The sequence below is a fragment of the Eschscholzia californica genome, unplaced genomic scaffold (genome assembly GCF_041429995.1).
Source record: "Eschscholzia californica isolate CP2 unplaced genomic scaffold, dmEscCali1.0.p SCAF_2, whole genome shotgun sequence".
Classification (NCBI taxonomy): domain Eukaryota; kingdom Viridiplantae; phylum Streptophyta; class Magnoliopsida; order Ranunculales; family Papaveraceae; genus Eschscholzia; species Eschscholzia californica.
In genome coordinates this window covers 30,163,153-30,187,628 of record NW_028238309.1, presented here as the reverse complement: position 1 = coordinate 30,187,628, position 24,476 = coordinate 30,163,153, and the positions used below count along the sequence as shown (strand labels likewise).

The window sequence follows — 24,476 nt, the reverse complement described above, 5'->3', positions numbered from 1 at the left end:
TTATTTATCCTTCTTCATGTGCTTAGTATAAAAGAATAGATTAAAGCAATCAAATGATCGGTAATCCAAAGTTTAAGAAAGAGAAAAGAAAGCAGACATCCTTCTCTCTCTAGATACCATTACTTTCTATCTCTAAAATTTCACGGGTCTGAAACAATTTTAGAGTGATATAAAACATGCATAAGCGAAGCAATTTACCGCCAAATTGACCTAATTTAAATCATCAGGTCTGCAATTTGAAATGTAAAATCTAGAGTGAACAAGAAATGAAAGAGACTCACATGGAAGAAGACGATGAAGTCTCTTCACTTTCAAGCCCTAATGACTCCACTGATGAGTCTAACGAAGAATACATCATTAGTGTTAATGAAGGTGACAATTAAGACCAAGACCCATCTCCTCTCTATGATGTTCTTCCTTCTAATCAAGAAGATGAGGAAAATGTAAGATTCCAAAATCCAAACGATCTGGAACCCCAGATCTTGAAAAAACTAGACTGCCGACGAAAGAGGTCTTCTTCTTTGTCCGCGAGAGGAGAAGGGATATAAGATACGAGAAAAAGAAGGAGAAGGAGAAGGAAGGACAAATATGGAGGTGCGCAGCCGATAACTTACCGCCGAAGAAGAGGAAAAAGGGCATTGCCTCTAACCATACTTGGTCAACTTAGTTTGACCATGTCTTTGTTGTATAATACATTACCTTTAACAACTTCGAGCATTGCCTATAAAATTTCCCTTTTCGTTGATATCCGGTGAAATGAGAAGACGTGTCCGTTGAAGAAAAAAGAGGTGTCTATAGGCGCCTGACCACCCACTTAATGATCCCAATGTTGATCCAACGGTGTATACGAATGCTGATGTGGGATGGACGACTGGATTTATCCAGAAGTTTGTCCCAGTCAGCATGTTTCAACCTGTTTTATTATATAGACTAGGGATAACCCGTTCCCATAGGGCACGGGCCATTTGTTCAATCATAATGCGCGTGACAGATCACTTAAACTTTGACCTCAAAATAGTGTAGCATTCAAATGAAATCATTGGACACTCTAATGAAAGTTTTAGAGTTGAACCAATTTGAAAGATAATAACTAATGAACGATATTGAGAATTTTAAGAAATTATAGTAAAAAATACAGAAAATTTGTCCAAAGACCAAATTTTTAAACTTTTTTTTAGTTAAAAAGAGAAGTTAATTTTTTTTTTTTTTGCTAAAAACAATGCTTTTTTTGTTAAAAACTCAAATATTTGTATTTTGTTTGGTTGAAAACCCAATATTTTTTACAAAGATGTTGCAAGGGTTTGCAAGACATTGCAAAGGTGTTACAAGGCATTGAGAAGCTGTTGCAAGGCGCTCCAAAGCTATTGCGAAGCAGTTGTAAAGTTGTCGCAAGGTGTTACAAACTAAAAACACTAAGGGAGTTGAAGACTAAAAGAAATTGACTGATCCTTTTTAACCAAAACCCAAATTTTTTAAGGAAGTTTGGCCAAATTTCCATAGTGGAAACAATATTTGTTTACACCTCAAATATTTTTTGAGAAAAAGGGTGGTACTTAGAGAGAATGTGACTGTATTTACTGGAAGAAAGTATAAACAACCTCAAAATAAATATGAAGTGTGAAGGGTGAAAAAAAATGATACGTTTGCTTACTTGGCTCATCTCCAGACTATTCGAATACGGGTTAACGAAATAATTAATGTTATTATATATCCTAATATGTATCAGAAAATTTATGAAACTGTCTAATAGCATTATGATAGTACATTCGCTTTTTTTCTTACAAAATTGATTGCACCTGAACAAATACTTCATCTATATAAGAAGACCAAATGTGTTGTTTAAACCTAAAAGAATAAGGCATAAAGATCACATAAAAAACAACCAACTGATGGTTTGTGAAGAAAAATAGAAAAAGACTTGGATAGTAACAAAAAATAAAGGATTGAAATATATAGTTGTCATAAACTCAAATACCAGGACTCTAAATTTAGCGCCCTATCACGTTTTCAATGCCAACATATGATGGACTTGAAACTTACTAATTATTCTTTTCTTTTTCTACAGAGGCGACCATTGACCTTCACCGACAACTACCGCCTTCGTTGACAAAAAATACTAACTAAAAGTTGGGACGACATGTCTGTACACAACCGACGTTAATCGTAACCAAACTAAGATATATTGTAGCAATTTGCCTGGAGACTTCTTTCTTCACAACACAATTACACACATGTCCTATAGGACTAACAAAGAACATAAATAAGGGTATAAGAAACCATATGTTAGCACATCTACTTAACCTAATAACAGTATCTCATAGATGACTATTTCGACGTATGTTGTCAAAATTTAACATGTTTTTCAAAGATTTGTTTGAATACAAAGCACCGTCAATGATTAACTTCGTACCACTTGGTAACATCATAATTGTTCTACTAGAGTCGTCAATGAGACTAAATGAACCAGCGATAGTAATCGCATTAGCCTTAAACAATTTCAGAGTCATGAAGTACTTATTACTTCGAAAGATGAAATATGTGGTTCCACTGTCTGCAAGAGAAATATCTTCATCATCCCTAAAAAATGTACTTCTTGAACTCATACCTGTAATTCTGTAAAGTCTTGATAGTCTGCTTGAATTGAGTGGGACCTCCTCTATAACTAGAGACTATCGTGTTAATAACGTAAAATATTATCTTGGTTCTTGTTACTATTGGTTATTGTTAATAAATTTATATTATTAAATTAGCACAATAGACATAGCATGAGAGCAACAGTAGTATTTGTGACTTTTAGTTTTTTTGTTGTTGAAAGCGAAATGGGATAAAACATAAGCAAGTACACATACTAGTTCTGAAGAAAATAAGGAAAAACAGTCTCTATACCGTTACAATTATTTTGCTAAGCCCATTTGGCAATTTTGGCAATTTTGTCTGCTTGGCAATTGCCTTTTCGAGGGATGTGCGGACATGATGTATTTAAAGTGCTTGTTTTTTTCCCGAATTGCTGTAATGTGATCTTGAGATTGCCTTTAGACCGTTGCAGACGATCTTCTTAGGTTATCAATGATGTTCCTATTGTCGATCTCGATGTGCAGGTATTCAAGTTTATTGTCCAGTGCCTAAGAGATGCCCATAAGGATGGCCTTGCATTCATATTCTTCCTCGTTTCGACCTCACGTAGTCTGTGATATTGCTAATTGGAAGTCTTCTTTGTGATCACAGATAATGCAGCTAATACCTGCCACTTTGGTGATATGTGTAAAGGAAACGCCCGTAGTGATTTTGAGGAAAGGGTAATTTGGGGGGAGCCATCTGGTGTTGGTAGTTGTAGCAGTGGTGTTGCTGTTGGGTATTGTCCCATCCCGATAGATCAAGATTTTCTGAATAACTTGTATAGGGGTTTGTACCTTCTTCTGAAAGCATAATTCACATATATGTTTCAATATATGCCAAAGAATTTTAGCGTAGAGCGTTGGTTTAGATATGTCCTTGACAATATTTTGGTCCTTCCAAGATAGGATCCAGTCTTTGACATTGTCAAAGTGATCAGTCCTTATAGAAAAGTAAAACCAAATTAGTCTAGCATAAGAGCAGTGAAGAAGAACATGATATGTAGTTTTCAGATTGTTGCAATACATACAGTCAACATTGTTTCCAATATATTTACCGATACGATGTTTTACCAATAGACTATTAGTTCAACATTTGTAAAAAAATAATTTAGTTCCTGGAGTAGCAGAGAGTTTCCAAATGAAGGCCCAAGTAATAGGCATCAGCTGAATCGACTAGTTAATTAGTTTATTGAATGTGTCGATATATAGAGCTGATAATATAATTGCCCTATTTAGTAAGGGGCCATCAGATGCTGTGTTGACCTAGATCATTTAAAGGAATAGATTTAACAGTATTATAGATATTGGTCTCACAAATATTTGAAATAAGCATCTCGTGTCACGGATTATTGGTAATGAGTTGGGAAACCCAAACAAGGTTGGAGTTAGTGGGGTTATTGGTATGAGGGGGGTGATTAGGTATCCAGAAGTCAGTCCAGATGTTGATACCCCAGAAGATGAGGCTTTTGATGGAGGAGTGATGTCTGGTAATGGCTTTCCAAACCCAGGAATGGGATGGTTTGGCCGAGTCTAGAACCGGGAAATTATGGAAATATTTACCTTTAAGAAAGCGTACCCAGATCTCGTTAGTTTCTGGATGAAGACACCAGAACAATTTACCTTAGAAAGCTTGATTGTCGAGATCCGGGAGGCGAATCCCCGATCCCCCAAGATTCCTCGGAGACAGATCGAAGACCACTAAATAGTGTGAATGGTTTTGGTTTTTTCCCAGCAGAAAGACCGCTGAGCGGTCTCGATGCTATTACTTATGTCCTTAGGGAGGGTGAAGCATTGGATTTGGTATCGGGGAACGACCCCCGCTGTTGTAGAGAGTACAATAGTGCGACCAGCTTGAGATAGGAGATTGGTGTGCCACTTTCCCAATTTGTGATGGATCTGATATAGGATAACAAAGAAAGAAATGATTTTCTGGCTCCTATGAAAATATTAGTGCCCAAATATTTACAGGTAGAAGACGATTGTCGGACCCGAAGATTTCAGATGAACAAATGGTGGACTTTACATAATTTATCATCTGCCCCGAAACCGAGGAGAAAATATCAAGAATGCTTGAAAGTGAGAAAACAATGGGTATTCATACCAAACATAAGCTACAAAACACGCCCAAGTACCCCCTTGTGCACGCATGAGGTGTTAGTCATTAACCACCAATATGGGACACCTCATTAAACATATCCCTTAGGGTGTGTTTGATATCTCCTATTTCCATGGAAATAAAAGAATTTCAATGAAAATAAAAGAATTTCAATGAAAATAGGTATTTCCACCGTTTGATACGAAGTATAATTCCATGGCTTTAATTCCATAAGGAATCTATTTCCATGAAATAGTTCACTTTTAATTCCTTGTTCCCCCTCGGAATTAGTTTTCGTGGATAGTCAAAAATCAAAATAAAAATATTTTAATATATTCAGATACTTGAATCCTAATATTTATCTCTATATATGTTCAAAATGACATTTTTACCCACAAAAATTTACCAAAATAAACTTTTACTTATACATTGAGCAAATGACATTTTTTCCTCTTACCAAATGACATGTTTCAAAGTAGTCAAAATGACATTTGACTTTATATAGCCAAAATTACATTTTTACCCTTTTATAATATCAAATTGACATTTTACCTTTATGTTGTCAAAATGACATTTTTACCCTTGATAATATCAAAATGACATTTTTAACCTTACGTGGTATGAATGACATTCTTACCTTTATCTTGTAAAAAATTAAAAATGGCATGTCCACACTTATAAATAAAAAAGACAATTTAACCCTTTTATATTAGTAAAATCTACTCCCTCCGTCTCATTTTGTTTGTAGTTTTGGGTATCCAACTTCTTAAGGAATGTTAGTTATTGTTGACAAATATAAAGACTTTTCCTAAATTACCCTCATTTAATATAGAGTATTTCATTAAATACAACATTGGTAGAAGCGTAGAACCAATTAAAACATTTGAATGATATTCAAACTAATCTTGGAAGTTTCATCAAGATGAATGTTATAAAAGGAAAGTGACCAAACATTTTGGGACATCCATAAAAGGAATAACAACCAAACAAAATGGGACGGAGGGAGTATTTTTTTATCCATACGTTGTCATTTTGAAAACATTTTCGATAACATAAGATGAAAATGGCCGACCAACAACTTTCGCCGGTGAAGACGATGAGGTGGCAGAGAGAGGTGATGAGATGGAGGAGAGAGAGGTGATGACTAGTTAACGGAGTTATAACGGTAACTGAAAAAGGGGGCCATATGGATATTTTTGATAAAGTAGGGGGCTAGGCAGGAAGCTGGTCATAAAGTTGAGGGCTATTTGGGAAATAATTTATATATTCGTAGAAGTTAGTTGTCAACCAAATAACAGAGTTCGTAATTCTGCAGAATAATAAATGACTACCAAATAGGGCTGTTCATCGGTTGGATAACCGAAATTTTCAGGCCATCCAAAGACCGAACCAGAAGTAGCGGTTTCTGAAAAATGATGGCCGAGCCAATCCGGTTGTGGTTCGGTTCGGTTATCCAACCGAACACTATATGAGCGGTTTGGTTCGGTTGGATAACCGAACCACCTGTTGTAATTTAAAAACCCCTAATTTCCATTTTCTGGCATACACCTGCTGCAATTTTAATACACCAAATTTTCATTTTCCGACATAAACACTCCAAATCAATTTAATTTAACAAGATAAGCTTTGTTCATGACAGTTCTAAATGAACCTTTAGCAGTGACAGCAAAAGCAAATATGATTAATGGCCACTGTAAAAATTTCATACAATCTATGTTATTTGCTTGGCTACTTGACCTATTCCACCTCCTAATAATAATATTGGGATTGATAATAAGAAAGTCACAAAGTTTATCATACCAATCAAAGTATTACTTCCTCTCATCTTTCTCTATAAACTCACTTTCTCTTCTCTCTTGGACTGTGTTCTTTACCAAGGGTTATGAAGATATTGAAATTTTAGTGTAAAATAAAACAAACCCCACTATATCATTTACTAAAGTTGTACCGAAACTTGTTCACTGTTATATCATTTACTTATAAACCCCACTATGTACAAAAGAATCATACCCCAGAGAATCATACTTCATACCAAATCATCAATTCAAACAAAAAAAAAAACAAGAGGAGAAGAAAGCAAACCTTGTTATAGCTTTAGTTGATGTTTTTAGATGAAACCCATGTGAGAATAACCTTGAACTGAATTTAAGTTTGGTGATCCTGAAAATTTTGGTAATCAATTTAAGTGAATAAACTTTTCAATATATTCATTACTCAATTTTGAGAATAAGCTTGAACTTGAACTGAATTTAAATGAACCCTAGATTTAGTAATCAACTAATCATCATCTAGAGAGAGAGAGAGTTGTGTTACCTTCTGATTTTGTAGAGAGAGAGAGGTTTAATCACCTGAAATAGAAGAAAAAAAACCCTAATAAACACTTAAATGAACCCTAGATTTAGTAATCAACTACAACCAATCATCATCTAAGAACTTCAAAAAAGAAAAAACAAACCCTAAGATTAAACAAACCCTAAGAAAAAACAAACTCTGAGATTAAACAAACCCTAAGAAAAAACAAACCCTAAGAAAAAATTTTGGTTCATTAGTCATTACCTTAGCTAGAGAGAGAGAGAGAGAGAGTACTAGAGATGGTTGTTTCAAATGGAAGAGATATGGTAGCTTGAGTTCGGTGGTGGATTTCGAGTGCTTGATCGGACGTCCGGCGGTGGATTTCGAGAGATGGTAGTCTGTTTCGAGAGATGATGGTGGAACTTCGAGTGTTTGCCTGTTTGGGGAGAAATTTGGGAAGTAGGTTAGGTTTTGGGTTGTTTATTTGTTTGGTAAACGGGTCGGTTCGGTCTCTCGGTTATCCAGGGGCCTCATCCATACACCGATCCGAAGCCTTCGGTTTTGGGCTTTAAGTAGCCGAGTCAATCCATAATGCTTTTGGATCGGTGCCCGAACCGGCCAAAACCGTTTGGATTGGTCGGTTCGGATACAGAATGTTCACCCCTACTACCAAACGAAAGAACTCTTATTTCCATGGAATAAATTCCGTGTAAGAGTTTTCATGGAACTCTTTTATTTTTTTCCTTATATCAAACACAACCTAGTAGCTACCTAAACTTCTTTGATATGCTTTTATTCTTTTTGACCGATCATGGTCAAACATGTCATTGAATACCAAAAACCAGTTTTCATTTTTTGTTAAGAATCTCGAAACCAGTTTAGCAATTTTTTTGTTGTTGAAAGAACCAGTTTCGCTAGTTGAAATAACGATGCTGAGAACTAGCCGTTGGGTCGTTTTTAGTTTCAACTCGTGGAACCAGATTCAAGATCTTTTTCTTTTTAAATCAAAACGACATTTTATCTTGCTTGTTAAACCAGAGAAAATGTTCAAAATATTTTTGTTTCTACCATCCATTTCTTCACTTCTTGTAAAAACCCTAATCTTCTACGTTGTCTTACAATTTTGAAGGATTTCTTGGAAGTGGAAAGGAGGAATTTATTGCTTCGATTGGATTCTGTGTTAATAATAAGATACTTACGGAGTTACGGTCAAGGTGATCCCTCAAACCCTAATCTTCGACATTTTCTTATTAATTTTAACTTTTCCCTCCTAAATTATGTCCTGCTTCAAAACCCACACTTTCGTGTTAGTTGCTCCAAGTATGTATTTGATTTGATTCCTTTTCAGAAGAAAATTCTTAAACCGCTTCTTGTTCTTGTCGTTGCTTGTTTTACGAATTATGCTACTCAAATTTCTGTGCAGAACCATAGGGTTCTTGTTTCATTTGTGGTAAGGAATTCTATTATGAGACACAATAGGCTTAAAGATCAAGTTCATGAAGCTTGGGTTTAGGTTAATCTCCATCAATCTTGTTTTTCTTACTAAAGTTACTTTATGGTAAATGTTTTCTTAATAGTGATTTTAGTTTTCTAAAAGATGGATGTCAGAAAGTACAATGAGATTTGGAGGATCAGAGAAGATCTGCCCCTGGACTAAGAGGAACAGTCAAGACATCAACTTCTCAGAGCACATGAATGTTTTCGTTCTTTTATCCTTGCATATGGTCACACAAATTCTAGTTTTCAGAACCCTTCAGTTTCATTCATGAACATTTTTTAACGAGAAAAGATTAATCTTGAGTGAGTCCAACTCATCTTATATATGAAGTTTTATAATGCCAATAGCTAGGCGATAAACATCTATCAGACGTGCCTATCTATTTAAGAGAAGATAATTAGGTTGCACCATATCGTGGTGATGCAGTCTATGATTTGCTTACTGAAACATGTTTTAGGGTTCAAATTTCGCTCTCCACATTAGTGAGTTCAAACGTGACTAAGTTGTACTCTTAAACTCACTACTTCTTTAAGAACCCTTCCATACTTGTATAGAGCTAAGAGATACAATATGGCAAGAAGTGAACTTCTTTGATTGGAACTAAAACTAAATATCTGTGAACTTCCCGTACATAATCTTCATAATGGAATTCTAACTTAATCAGTTAAGAATTCTAAGTAAAAGGATGAAGAACAGCACAAGGAGAAAGTGGTGAATAGTTTGATGCTCACTTCTGAAATGACAAGGAGGAAAGGGTGAAATAGAAAAATGGAGACATTAACTTCTCGTCTAATGAATGTTTTCAATCTTAGTGAATTCAAGTATGCTGCAGTTCTATGGCTTCTTTTGTTGGTTGCTCTTTTCTGAACTCCAATTTTTGTGTTGTTGTTTTCTCTACACAGCTAATGCTTGGTTGTTTTTGTCAGCAGAGGTTAGGAACATTAGTAAATTCATGTGTGTTCTACCAAGGATCAACCCATGATAAATGATAAATCTAACCAAGTTGGATCTCATCTTCTTTACAGGTTTACATTGTTGTGGACCTAGGACCTTATTACAGTAAATTTCTTCTAATATTGATTAGTCAGTTTGCACCATGCCATTAACTCACGAATATCAAGTCCATTAACTCATCTTATATAGTTTATAATGTAGAGAATCAGGTTTCCCCATGCCATCACAACGCAGTCTAGGATTTTCATAATGAAACTCATTTGATTCAGAACTTACTTATATTCTCATATTTTTTCCATGTTAAGGTTTGTATTTCATTCCTCCTCTCAAGTTGTGTAGGTCTCTTTTATCATCTTCTTAATGGATTTTGTCCCCCAGGGTTGCGTGTACTCGAAGACCTTTGATTTTCGGACTTCCATGACCTCATCTCCTTGCAGCATTGCTCGTGAAGAGTGCTCGTTCCTAGGTTGAATCTGTTCAGTTATGTGACTGTATATCCATGAGACCGTGACTGTCGAATTATTTTCTTTTACTTCATATTATCATACTTCTTGCAATTGAATGTTGATAATGGAATTGTTCATTGGTCATTCAAAAGTTCTTGTGAACTACTTTTATTCCTCCATTTAGCACTTTCCAATATTCATGGTTGCACAGGCGCTAATAACATTCTTCAATGGCTAAGAAATAGTAGACTTTCAGGAAGTAGCTTCATAAATTCAGTCTATCCTGCATTAGATTTTTAGGAACATTATATTCTCACGCCTAATCAACTAAACATTGTTTGTTCCTGTAGTTTGACATGCTAATGCCATCGCTAGATGATAGGTCACTACGTGTACTACCTGCCTTTTAGGTTATATAAGCCTAAGCAACGCACTTCTGCTTCTGTGTTACTCTGAGGGTGCTTGTTACCTAATAATGCGCTTTTTCATTTAGAGAGATTAAAACTACCATGATGCCTTAAGACTTTAAAAGTTAAGCTTGATATAGGGAGAGAATAAAAGTAACACAATAATTGTGTAATTATGCATTTTTCTATCAACAAATAGTTACATATTAACTATATAGTTTGATGAAAGAGCAAGTGCAGCAGTCTTATCATGTTCTCGGAGCCTTCTGTTTTATGAACCCGGAACATGAGTGGAGCATGAGTGGAACTGGTTATGAATATGTCCTGCAAATACTGTTATTTTTACTATCTTAAAAGAGATATCAAATACTGTGATTTTTGTAACTTGTATGCTTGAAAATTTTAAAACCTCATCCTTGTTGGAGAACAAACATTTGTATAACATTTGCCTTTCTAGGCTTATTTCTAAAATCTGAATTTGTTATTATATCTCAAGTTATCGTCTCCTTGAGTCACTGTGGCTTTCCGGTGTTGTGAACTAATTTCTTTTTAAACGCTCCCACTTTTACACTCTAACCCAATTTCTTCTTTCTCTCTTATTGTTTTTCAGTCTCAAGCTGCTGAGTCTTGGGTCCCAAGTCGTCGCAGTACAGTCTAGGCTTTATAATCTTTACATTTAATCTTTTTATCTTCACAGGTAATACACAGTTGTTCTTCCAGCTGCATACTTCAATGCTTGTATAGAAAAAAGTGTCCAGTGTGGTAGGAAAGGAACTTTGCTTGGAAAATAAATTGAAATTCAACATTCCATCTTCTATTGGCGTTCTAATTTTAATCAGTTAATAAACTATTTGAAGGTGTAAATGCTTCTATTTTCATAGTGGCAAACTGAAGATATGTCTTCTGAGTCCATTAAAGAAACTAACTGTGACTTTAATGCAGGGGTCCTGCACAAACTCAAAAGTAATCAATACATAGCTTCAGGGCAGGACCGAGAAGCTCTGCCTCTTCCCGTAATTTTGGATGATCCGAGCAAGGATATAGGGGAAACTATTGGTACACCATTTATTTGATGTGTATGTTTTTGAGACTAACTTGTAATTTGCTGATAGACATTTAGCACCATTACCTGCATTCTTAGTTAACCTTCAGAAACATCTATTTCTTTGGAATGTTGAAAGCTTGGAAGCCGGATTACACCAAGTAGATGACAAATCATAGCGAGAAGCTTATACTTTCTTACTAATGGGAGCAAGTTGGGAAGAATAGAGGGCGGTATACGTATATGATACTAGGGTACCTAGTACATTTTAGCAGTACACCCATAGGCCTTGGTGCCACACCTAGAGAAGTGTGTCACTCTGACTCTATATTGCCCCCTTTGGTTGATTCATATAATTCACTTTGAAAAGAACGAAAAACTGTTAAGTTACATCTTTGTTTTGTAGGTTCATTATAAGTCCACTAGAGATTTGTAGTGGAGAAAAGTACAGTGACTTAGGAGGAACAAGTATTACGGTCAAACTCACAGTAAGTACGAGGAATAGTAAAAATTGACTCTCAGGTAATTAATGTCTTCTTCTTTTAACCTCCTCGCATATGCGGTTGAAATATTTTGAGTTTTAGGAACCCCTGCAATCTCATTCATGTTTTCGCTTCACTATTAGTGAACACAGCAATGGAAGTGTAATTTGATCGAGCAACAAACTCCAAGTTCAAAGGGGATTATAGGATATTACCCAAATGCAACTGTTGGTCATTTTAGTAAAATAAAATCTTCTCTACTTCAAAGTTCAAAAGACCATGTTGTTATCTTATATGGGTTTATTTTGTATCGAGGCAGGTGGTTTGGTAAGTGACGTAAATATCTGCTGCAGATTAACTACCTAAGATGAGGAGATCACTTTGATGTTTACATAGGCAAAGTACATGCTCACTTTCTTGTATGCTTTTACAAATGATATCAGAATGCTTGGGTTGACTACTGAAAAACTTAACTCTTTTGTTACGAAAGACCATGTTGTTATTTTATATGGGTTTATTTTATGTACCGAGGCAGGTGGTTTGGTATCTGACGCAATTGTTTGCTGCAGATTAACTACCTGAAATGAGGAGATCACTTTGATGTTTATGTAGGCAGAGTACATGCTCACTTTCTTATGCTTTTACAAATGATATCAGAATGCTTGGGTTGAGTACTGAAAAACTTGAACTGTTCTGTTACAGAAGTTGAACCTTATCCAACTAAAGGAAGTGATTTTTATATCATCCAACACATTTAAACATGAACTGGAGGTTTCTGAAAAATGCAATGCTGGTATCAGGTTTGCAGGAATGAGTTTTGAGTATACGAGGAACTAATAAACTGAAAACCAGTTAAAATATCTTATGAATGTCAAATAAATATTAGTTGTTGAAGTTTTTAATGTATTTGAAAGCTTCAAGAATTTACCTCAAGAAAGATAGATCAACGTGTATCTATCAAGAAAAGGAGATGCTAAGGATGGTGATGGAGATTGTGTTGATATTGTGTCATACTGTCATGAACAAGGACATACTTCGGGAACTTGATCGCTTTTGTGTAAGTACAAAAGGATTAAGGAACAATATCAGGAGGCAACTCAAAATTCTATGGCAAATAAAGGGAATAGGGAAGCACTTTTTCTCTAATAATCCAATTGTACTGGCTTTAGTTTCTCTCTACCTTTATGTTCTTACATAGTATGGAGCAGATTATCGTTTATTTTTTTGAATAATTTGAATCATATTAAGAATAAACACTCTGTCCTAAAACACAGGCTACATTTTATGGAGGGTGTATATATATATATGTTATTACATAATATATTCCCAATTGAAAACAAAATCATGGAACGATATAGTTGTCGATCGTTTTAGATTCCTACTCCAGTGGTATAACATCCCTTTCACGTCTTCCTCTTGCAATGAGGTCTCAATAAAGTATCTTATTCTTTCTCTTATGGTGCTTAGTTCTTTTCCGATGAGGCATACAAGATGCTCTTGGGGAGCTCATAACGTTGGGAGGTAGTTCTTTAGCCTTAAGTTATATTGAGCTTGGGACTTTCCTTTAGGTGCATTTGGTGCATTCAGATTGTATTCCTATAATATTGATACCAAATAATCTTAGGGTGAAATCAATTTAATCTTGTGTTTCGCCATCAACTCATTTAACATTAATACAGTCTACGTTTGAAAAGTTATAATGACGCATGTTATGTGCAATTTCCAGTCAGAAACCAAGCTTGCGTTAGAAGTTCAAGAGGAATCTCCTCTCGTCTCCGAATAATACAAAGATGGAGTGGTGTGGATGTGGGAAAGGGGTTCAGAAGAGGACATTATGTAAAAATGTATCGGGAGCACATGCAACTGCAGAAATTTGCAATCTGTGTGTATATCGACCATCTAGGATCCAGAGGGGTGGACTTCAAAGGTGGAGGTGCTGGAATTTGGATTAGTTCTTAGCTACTTAGCTATGATTCTTAGATCTCGATGAAAGAGGGTTACACCACCACCGTCATTGATAAGGTATGACTACCTATTATTACCAACCTCTGGCAAATTTCATTTTACAAAGTTCTACCTATTTTCTTGATGTATAGACTGGTAGATCAATTGTATCTGTGGATGATGCTTCATCATCTTTTGGTGCCTTTGGATCTTGAGAAATAAGGCAATTTTTAAGGGCAGATTGGCAGTTCGCGATAGTGTGATTTACTAATTCCAAATGAATTTTGTTTCTTTTGGTTGAGAGGCAAAGAAAGGGCCAGATTTCTTTCTTTTTATGATTTCAGTCGCTTGGAAGCCATGTTGTGAAGTGTTAACAACGTAATAACTATTGAGGTTTGGGTGGCGTCAGGACATATTTGTGTCCTGTCCTTTGTTTCTTCTTCCTAATCGGCTAACCTAGACGACCAAGGACTTTATCTTTGAAGGCGCTTGTACAGATTATGACAAGACCTGTATTTATTCCGTTCTTTCTCTTCAATGCTAATATTTGGTTCTTCTTGACAGATAACAGTGACGAGATATTGTTGGAAGCTTATAACTCTTGGAAGGAATAAACAAGTTCATCTTTAACTTTTAGACTTTGAAGTTATATTCAATGATACCATATAAACTGTGCTTCAGGGACATTTAAGCATTCATATTTGTGTTCCTCCAGTGATGAAACGCTGCTTTAACGAAAGGACACATGATATTGATTACTTTTAGGCTGGAATCACTTTACTCTTGTGCAGGGCCATAAACTTAGAGTTTATAATGTCAATATTAGGATTAATAATTTTACAAGTTAGTGGCCAAACATGTTTAGTTATCTTAAAAATTAACTTCTCCGGTAATGAATACTTTTTCGTCACTGTTAATGTGTCGGCAGCTGAGGCGCTCGATATGCTTTTTATGAGCTCAAGACAAAGGTGAGAAAACATAACTCCGTTTTTAGCTTTTGCATTATTGTTCTGTCGTGCATCTCTAACTTACATCAGCTCGTAATGTAGATAATTAGGTGATTAGCCTCTATTCAACATGCCTATTTACTGAGACCAATTCGGTGAAAGTGGCTGTGATACATATGATACCATAGGGGGCACCAAGTGCATTATAGTACAGCCATAGCCCTAGGCGCCACACCTAGAGAAGCAGGTCAGTAATCTATCTCTCTTGTCTTCCTTCGGTTGATCCCTATTATTTCACTTTGGAGAAAATAATGGGTTGTTATTTAACTTACATCAGCTCGTAATGTAGATAATTAGGTGATTAGCCTCTATTGAACATGCCTATTTACTGAGACCAATTCGGTAGAAAGTGGCTGTGATACATATGATACCATAGGGGGCACCAGTGCATTATAGTAGTACAGCCATAGCCCTAGGCGCCACACCTAGAGAAGCAGGTCAGTAATCTATCTCTCTAGTCTTCCTTCGGTTGATCCCTATTATTTCACTTCGGAGAGAATATTGGGTTGTTATTTAACTTTGTCTTTAAGGTTTAATGCAAGTTCAGTAGAGAATTTTCTATTGGAGAAAATCGTTATGTGTTTAGTTTTGTGTAGCATGTCGATCTCGAAATTCCAGTCCAACCCATAGCATGACAAATCCGTAATACAGTATTTTTCTTGCATATTTGCATGTTTTGTTAGTGAAAAACCCAACAAGATGGGAAATAACTATTACATGCTTTGTAGACAAAAAGATTGGGAATAGTTATACTTTGTAGAACCCTGCAGTTTCATCCATGTGGAAACATGTTCAATTTTCCTAAAAAATTGTTTCTTAGGTAATGAAATTTTCACCTTACTGTTAATATTGGTTGGTTTCGTCATCTATGACCCGAAATATGCATGTTGGGAGCTCATAACAGAGTTAAGAAGACAAAACTCTTTGTTTACCTCCTGCACTTTTAAGTTATGGTCTATGTTATTCAGATTAATTAATACGTGTGATGCCCGTAGAGGAAGTGCAGTTTTGTTGACTCAAGAATCAGCTTCAAAAGGGTATGACTGTGCCACGATGCAACTGCTGGTTCTTGAATATGATGAGTTTTAGTTAGTTTTTGGTTAATCAAAAGCAACACATGATATTGAATACTCTTGAGTGTCCAAGAAAGAAAATCATCTTCAAGCAGGATGGTAGGAGAGGGGATGCAACTGCGGGTTGCCAGTTCATGATGCAGGACAAGGAAGCTAAAAGGTTCAGGGAATACAGTTCATATGACATTTTACTAATTTCTTCAGAACTTTGTCGAAATGATGCTTCAAGCCAATTTTTCGATGTTTAAAGAAAGAAAGCAAGAAAGGAAAAGTTAAGGATGGTAGGAGAGGGGATGCAACTGCGGGTTACCTGTTTATGATGTAGGACAAGGAAGCTAAAGGGTTTAGGGAATACAGTTCATATGACATTTTACTAATTTCTTCAGAACTTTGTCGAAATGATGCTTCAAGCCAATTTTTCGATGTTTAAAGAAAGAAATCAAAAAAGGAAAAGTTAAGGCCTTTCCGATCTTCTCTTACAATCACTTTCCAAAGTTATGGTATTTAAAATTCTTATTAACGACTATTACTTATCAAGCTGCCTTTAGGCAAAAGGTTTTATGGAGATTTATTTGAAGGTGAGACCTTACTTCTTTAGCAATGGATATAACTACAAAATTTCATTTGAGTAACGTATTTGAAGGATAAACCCTGCTCTCCTCAGAGAAACACAACACATGATATCAAACTCTTATAGGGTATAATTACTAAATCTTATGTTAGGGCATCAACTCATAAAGTTCACAATGTGAATAGGATGAATCGTTTAACAGATTAGTGGTCAAAAGTCAACACATGTTTAGTTTACCGAGAAATTGACTTCTCAGGTAATGACTGTTCTCTCTTTACTAAAATATTTAGTTTGTTTTCTCTTCACTAATATACTTTCAGGGTGCAGTTTGAACAAGCAACAAAATTTAGCTTCAAACAGGATTATAGGAGCAGGGATGCAATTGAAGGTAACCTGCTCATGGTGAAGGCAAGATATGTAGCTAAAAGGTTCATCACCTGTGGCTCAGGTCAGTCTATTCAGTTACATATTCAAACAGGATTATAGGAGCAGGGATGCAATTGATGATTCTAGCCAAGTTGTCCGATGAAAAAAAGAGAGGAATCTTGGATTAAGAGGCTGATTTCAATGGTGGAGATATTGGATTTGGATGAAAGAGGGTTCCACCACCACTGTCATTGAATAGTTATAACTACTCCGTATTACCAAAAGCTTTAACGTCAAACCTTAAACCCCAACACATCAACCAAAGAAACTAGAAGTAAATGGTAGCCTAAGAACTCTTTACCTTCTTCTAATAATCTTGTTAACAAACCCACCACAACCGTTTTGATAGGAAGACCCTTTTTAATGTAAGGAACTAGACTATGGTGGTGGAATTTTAACCAGGGTTGTGGATGTCAATGGAAAGAGCAACTACAAATTTCTTTAAACAATCTTTCTTGTTGGCACCTTTTATAAATGGAGGAGCTTGGTTCTTGCCTGTGGAGGATGAATGTACAAAATTATTAGATGTTGGGAGTTGGGAGGACAGTGAGATTAAGTTTCATCTCTGATGGAAAGGATGTCTGCCATGGCGGAGAGGCGTGGAAGGAGGAATCTTGGATATAATGTCTATGTTGCGTGTTGCCATGCTTTTGTTAGATAACACCCAACACGAAAAATTTAAAGACCGAAAGAACGGTAGCCTTTAAGAAACAGATGTCATAAAGTTCAGTGAGTTTCATAGGAGCAACTAAAGACCATTCGCCAATTATTGTCATCCTGTTAGTAGGTACGAGGAACAATCGAGAAACTAACTTCTTGGGTAATGAATGCCTTATCTTCATTGTTAATATTTGGTTGTTCATTGTTATATGTACATTTAACATATTTACTGCATCGGTTAGATGCACACAAGTTGTGGCAAATTCCATTACATAGTTCAACTAATCTTCTCGATGTACAAACTATTAGATTAGTTGCATCTGTAGATGAGATCGTGAGGTGTTTTAGGGGTGATTATGATTACATTTGTGACTGGTTTTCTATCTCTTCGGTGATAATTATTTGGTTCTTCTTTTCGGATGAGGGTTACAAGATATTTGTAGCAAGCTTATACCTTAGAAAGGTAATAAACAAACTCATATTTAGTTTGTAACTGTATTCAGCTTTATCGTTTGAAATGTTTTTACCAACATTTATGCATAAATATTGTTGTTCCCTCAAGGATAAACCTCTAATCTCCTTAATGGAAAGCAGCACATGATCAGATGCTTTTAAGGTGGAATGACTTTAATTTTGTGCATGCCCATTAACTCAGAGTTTTCAATCTAGATGCTGGAATTGATAACACTGATTAGTGGTCAAAGCTTGTTATCTCATCTTTTTAGAAACTAAATGTAACACATCCAAGTTTCCTGTGATTGTCTCACAAAGTGTGATGCTAATTAATGAATATTTGCAAATAGAGGATAAATCTAACACATTCCTTAAGAGCACGTGCGACTGTGTTATCATGGTTCCAGAAGCCTTCCCTTTTATGAACCCTCAGCATGAGTGGAACTAGTAATATGGCGGTATTTGTTTTAGTTTTTTTCTATATAAAGTTTGATGAATATGTCCTAAATTTATGATAATTCTTATTATATTATTTTCATCTGTTTCCACTGCTTATATCCTTGAACAGAATTCCCTAGTAGGTCAGTTCTTGTTAGAAAACAAACCTTTCTTGTATTATAACTGTTTTTTGGGCTTGTCGACATATATGTTTGTTATTCTATCTTAAGTTGTCGTCTCTTTGGGCCATTGTGGTTTTCGGTGTTTTATCCAAATTCTTTTTGCATGCTCTCTTTTACACGCTAACCCGATGTCTTCTTTCTTTCTTATTGTCTTCAGTTACAAATTGCTCCGAGTCTAGGGTCCCAAGCTGCACAGGATCTAATAATGTTGGATGCGTACAAAACTATCAAATCATGGATGATTACAAGCAACCTACCGAATAGATTGATTTCTTTATCTTATTTGATAAATGACTATGCTTGAATGATTTTTCTGATTGGACTGGTGAACACTTAAAAGCTAGAATACCTGGTAGGTAACAACTCATAGTGCGCCTTTTGCTTTTGTACTAACAATCTTGATGGAACTGTTCTCCATTATAGAAAGGATCACATTTTTGTAAGTGAGAAGAGCAAAACAAAGATAGATTTGAAGCGATAGATTTGAAGAAATATATCAAGCGGTGTGGATTAAGTGGACAAGAAATGTGAAGCTATAACAAAATGGTTAATGTGATTAAGTTTAACATCTAGTTACAGACAAGGTTATACTTTGGGAACTTGATTAAATGCATTTACTAGATGAAGAAGCACAATGAGGAGGCAGCAAGCTCCTGCTATAGAATTCTATGATGTTGAAAGGAAATAGGGTAAGGTCATCCTCTCAGGATACTCATTTGGCTTGAGTTTCTAGTTATCTTTGTGTTCTCTGTAGCATTCTTAAGGACTGCTGACCATAAAAAGGGTTCCTCTTGTATGCAGCAGCGAGTAATAAGGAAATACTTTGTGGAGCAAAGGAGGATGCAGGTGTTGGTGAGAAAATTCCAATAGGCAATTTCACTTTTGGGGATAGAAATGGACATTTTTAGGTTTGGTTTTGCAACATATTGGCATGAATTTCTCATTATCTTTGTGAGTTTCTATCAACTGTTGGACCCTTGTAGTATACTAACATCCTTTTAGTATACGAATTCAGTCATGTTCCCAACTCTATTCACTTATGTTCCCTTCTGTCTTTGTGTTATCGCAAAAGTGTCCCGCAGTATGCAACAATGAAGAAACATGCTCATGTTTTAGCTTTTGCAGTCTTAAGTTTAACCCACATTATTTTGGTATATTAATTAATTCAAGGTATGTTGTTACTTTTATTGATGTAGAATGTACAGAAATGGTGAGTAATGGTGAGTAAGGATGGATCTTGGGGAGAGCTAAAAGAAACTTTCTTCTATAACAACTAACAAATTCAAGGTATGTTGTTACTTTTGATTAATGTATTATCTAGAAAAGTTTTTTACCAACATTTATGCATTCATATTGTTGTTCCCTGAAGGATAAAGCTCTAATCTCCTCAATGAAAATCAACACATGATCACATACTTTTAATGTGGAATGACTTTAATCTTGTGCATGACCTTTAACTTAGAGTTCTCAACATATATACTAAGATTGATAATACTGATTAGCGGTGAAAACATGTTATCTCGTCTTTTTAGAAGTTAAATGTAACACATCCAAAACTATCTCATCATGGATGATTACAGGCAACCTACCAAATAGATTGATTTCTGCATCCTTATTTATCTAATGACTATGCTTGAATGATCTTTTTGATTTGATTGGTGAACACTTGGAAGCCAGTATTTACCTGGTAGGTGACAACTCATAGTGTGCTTTTTTTCTTTTACTATCTCATCATGGATGATTACAAGCAACCTACCAAATAGATTGATTTCTGCATCCTTATTTATTTAATGACTATGCTTGAATGATCTTTTTGATTGGATTGGTGAACACTTGGAAGCCAGTATTTACGTGGTAGGTGACAACTCATAGTGTGCTTTTTTGCTTTTGTACTAACAATCTTGATGCAGTGTTCTCCATCGTAGAAAGGGCCACCTTTCTAGAAGTGAGAAGAGCAAAACAAATGGTATTTGAAGAGAGAGATGAATTGGTGGATTTGAAGAACGTCTCATTCCAAATTTTAGTAGTCTACAAAGGCATGGAAAAATTGTTATATCAGAAGATGGAGTGTATCCATTTGCCCTGAAAGTCGATATCCCTGTTTCTCTAATAACAGAGTTAACCTTTAGATACTGTTTGCTTTGAAAATGGTGAGGTTGAAAGTTGCCACTTTTTTTAAATGTGATATTAAGATTTAGGTGGATTCGTACGCAGCGTTTCTACTGATATTTGTAGGCATGGAAGTGTAGTTTGATCACGCATCAGAACCAGCTTCAAAAGGGGCTGTGGGAGCTGGGAAGCTACTGCTGGTTTGTGCTACTCTTATGACAAAATACCTTTTCGGGTTCATGAATTGTGGTGACTTTTTTAGTTAGCTTTTGGTTTCCTTTATCCTTGTTAAGTTTCAGTATCTTGAGCTAAGTTGTAATGCAGGTAATTTTTCACGATGAAGGTCAAGATATGTAGCTAAAGGGGTCAGCATTAGTGGTTCTGGTCAGACTAGTCATTTGCATATTTTACTAATTTCCTCATGACACTTCAAGCCAATTTTTCCGAAGAAATATAAAAAGCAAAAGAAAAGTTAGGTCATGCCAATCTTTGGACAAAATGAATTTTTAAAGAAAGTATTCAAAATTCTTATTAACGACTTCTCCTTTCTTTGAAAGCTTTGTTTTCACTAAAAGATTTGTATGGAACACATCTTTTTATTCATAGTTACAATGTTACATCTGAATTATGTCTTTGGCCAGGCACTTGGGTTAGATTAATTTCATGAGACGAAGCAAAAACATGAGACTTCGATAAACGCATAATAGCCGAGTTTGTTTAAAACCGGACGCGTTTTAAGATGGTCATCTATTACCGTTCATTTTTGGTGGTAAGAATATTATATTGCTAGTAGTTATTAGTTTAGCATTTAAAATGTCCGGCCTTTCGACAATGGAAGAAAAGGTGATCTGCGTTCTCTTCTTCCTTTTCGCATTTGATAGGAAACATGCTGCAGAGATTGAAGCTGTTTATGGCGTTCAATTGAATGTCGCCATTTATTTTCGTTTCTCCTTTTCAGGGATCTCGATGGTCGGCCTGTTCTGCCAAGTTCATTGGCTTTCTATGAAAATTGTGGACAATTTCCATCGAGTTAACCCGTGAAAGGGGCTCTGAACTTGCATCATCAAGTTTTCTTTATCTTTGTTAGAGAAGTTATAATTGGGGTGCTAAACTGTGGTGTCCAAATAATAACATATTGGAACTTATTTTAATATTTATAGGAATCTGCAATACCCGAAAATCAGATGACCATGTATCACTACAGTGAAGCGAGCAGTACCATAAAAATATTGAACCTTCTGCGGAGCTGCGGCGCAGTACTTTCTTAATATCTTTTTTCCACATCATTTTTTGACTAGCACAACTAAGCTCCATAGAAAGTTTATTCCTCTTGGACGGAGGGGGGTTTGTCTCAAATTTCAGTTGGGGCAAAAAAGCTTTTTTGTCCCAAGTTAAATTTGGTTACAGCTCTAACCTTTTTCTTTCCATCTTCTTAGGTATCTCTCATTTATGCTTCTCTGACTTGCTTCATCTGCAAAGTCCAGTTTTATGTCCTTCTCATGTCCCTCGTGAAAAGCAATTAATTTTTTTCTTGCGTGCCAACTTTTAGTAATCTTGCTACACCTTTTTATTCCTTAACCAGCCTATAGTATGTTTGGTCTTGCGTTGTGTTAGTTGATGGTACCGAGGATAACTGCTGTCTTATTTTCCGCTTGGAATTCCGTCTTCGCCTCTACACTAACTGGTGGGTTTTCTATTTAGAAGGTGCTTTTAAGTAACAGAGGGATAACAATGAAAGTATGTGGAACCTATTTATTTTATGTTTTTACCAACATTTATGCATCCATATTGTTGTTCCCTCAAGGATAATCTCCTTAATAAAAAGCAGCACATGATCAGATACTTTTAAGGTGGAATGACTTTAATTTTGTGCATGCCCATTAATTCAGAGTTTTCAATGTAGATGCTGGGATTGATAATACTGATTAGTGGTCCAAACTTGTTATCTCATCTTTTTAGAAGTTAAATGTAACACATCCAAATTTTCTGTGATTGTCTCACAAAGTGTGATGCTTATCTAATGAATATTTGCACATAGAGGATAAATCTAACACATTCCTTAAGAGCACGTGCGAGTGTGTTATCATGGTTCCAGAAGCCTTCCCTTTTATGAACCATCAGCATGAGTGGAACTGGTAATACGGCGGTATTTGTTTTAGTTTTTTTCTATATAAAGTGGGATGAATTTGTCCTAAATATATGATTAATTTTAATATATTATTTTCATTTGTTTCCACTGCTTATATCCCAATATAGAATTCCCTAGTAGGTCAGGTCTTGTTAGAAAACAAACCTTTTTGTATTATATCTGTTTTTTGGGCTTGTCGACATATATGTTTGGCTTGAGTTTCTAGTTATCTTTGTGTTCTCTGTAGCATTCTTAAGGATTGCTGACCATAAAAAGGGTTCCTCTTGTATGCTGCAGCGAGTAATAAGGAAATACTTTGTGGAACAAAGGAGGATGCGGGTGTTGGTGAGAATATTCCAACAAGCAATTTCACTTTTGGGGATATAAATGGACATTTTTAGGTTTGGCTTTGCAACTTATTGGCATGAATTTCTCATTATCTTTGTGAGTTTCTATCAACTGTTGGATCCTTATAGTATACTAACATCCTTTTAGTATTCACTCATGTTCCCAACTCTATTCACTTATGTTCCCTTCTGTCTTTGTGTTTTCGCAAAAGTGTTCCGCAGTATGCAACAATGAAGAAACATGCTCATGTTTTAGCTTTTACAGTCTTAAGTTTAACCCACATTATTTTGGTATATTAATTAATTCATGTGTGTCGGTCCAAGGCTTAAGCCATTTGGTTGGATTTTCAGTTTTTCTACAATTCGTTCTGTTTTCGGCCGAGAGCCTTATCGCTATAAATTTTCTACGAATATTAATAAATCTAATGCAAGTTGATTTACTCATGTTATATAATTTATAATGTATATAATTAGGTTGCACCATGCCTTTTGGAACTCATTTTATTCAGACTCTTTTATGATGGATTAGTTTGCATTCATATCTGTGTATTTTACATTTTTTAAGGTTTAACTTTGAATTTCCACATTATTGAATTCACGCGCGACTAAGTTGTGAAACTTCTTTCTTCAGGTGGCTTCTTTATGATTTATAATCTTTACCTGTGATGTTTTTCTCTTCGCTTGTAATAGACAGCTGTTCTTTGAGCTGCAGACTTCCAGATGCTATTACAAAGCAAAGGGTATTGAGTGCCATGAAAGATACTTCTATTTTTGGAACTTAATTAAAATTCAACACTTCAGGCATTGTTAGCCTTCTAATTTTCAGTCGCTTAATAAGTTATTTAAGGTGTAAATGTTCCTCTTATCATATTTGGCAGAATGGCGATGTGTTTTCTCAGTCCATTAAAGAAACTAAGTAAGACCTTACTGCAGGGGCCTTGCACTGACTCAGAAGTAATTAGATACATAGCTTCTGGGTTGGACCCAAAACCTTTCCTCCTTGCAGCAATAAGTAATTTGGGATGATGGATTAGTTTGCTTCTAATTTTCAAGGATGTAGGAGAAACTGTTGCTACGTCATTTATTTGACGAGTCTGCTTTTGGGAGTTACCCGTAATTTAGTTATAAAAATTCTAGCGCCACAACCCGCACTCTTTGTTTACTTTCTCAAACATCTCTTTGTTGGAACGTTGAACACTATGAATCCGTATTATACCAAGAAGGTGACAAATCATAGTGAAAACCATATATGCTTTCTTACTTATGGAAGAAAGTTGGAAAGAATTGAGAAAGCTAAAGGAGTGTTG

General features: G+C 35.6%; 3 long non-coding RNA genes across 3 annotated transcripts; 1 reads left to right on the top strand and 2 right to left on the bottom strand.

The window, feature by feature from the left end:
• Positions 1-6,045: 6,045 nt before the first annotated feature.
• Positions 6,046-7,460, bottom strand: LOC147557334 (uncharacterized). The gene is made up of 3 exons (XR_015235169.1): positions 7,267-7,460; positions 7,024-7,058; positions 6,046-6,870 (listed from the first exon to the last, which is right to left on the bottom strand). It is a non-coding gene; the product is annotated as an uncharacterized LOC147557334 (long non-coding RNA).
• Positions 7,461-7,865: 405 nt separating this feature from the next.
• LOC147557332 (uncharacterized) lies at positions 7,866-24,475 on the top strand. The gene is made up of 14 exons (XR_015233949.1): positions 7,866-8,216; positions 10,918-11,004; positions 11,250-11,363; positions 11,756-11,871; positions 11,975-12,232; positions 12,401-13,045; positions 13,299-13,352; positions 13,558-13,853; positions 13,928-14,743; positions 14,825-17,975; positions 18,743-19,274; positions 19,387-19,493; positions 19,782-20,894; positions 21,019-24,475. It is a non-coding gene; the product is annotated as an uncharacterized LOC147557332 (long non-coding RNA).
• Positions 7,898-12,064, bottom strand: LOC147557333 (uncharacterized). The gene is made up of 2 exons (XR_015233964.1): positions 10,616-12,064; positions 7,898-10,517 (listed from the first exon to the last, which is right to left on the bottom strand). It is a non-coding gene; the product is annotated as an uncharacterized LOC147557333 (long non-coding RNA).
• Position 24,476: the final 1 nt, after the last annotated feature.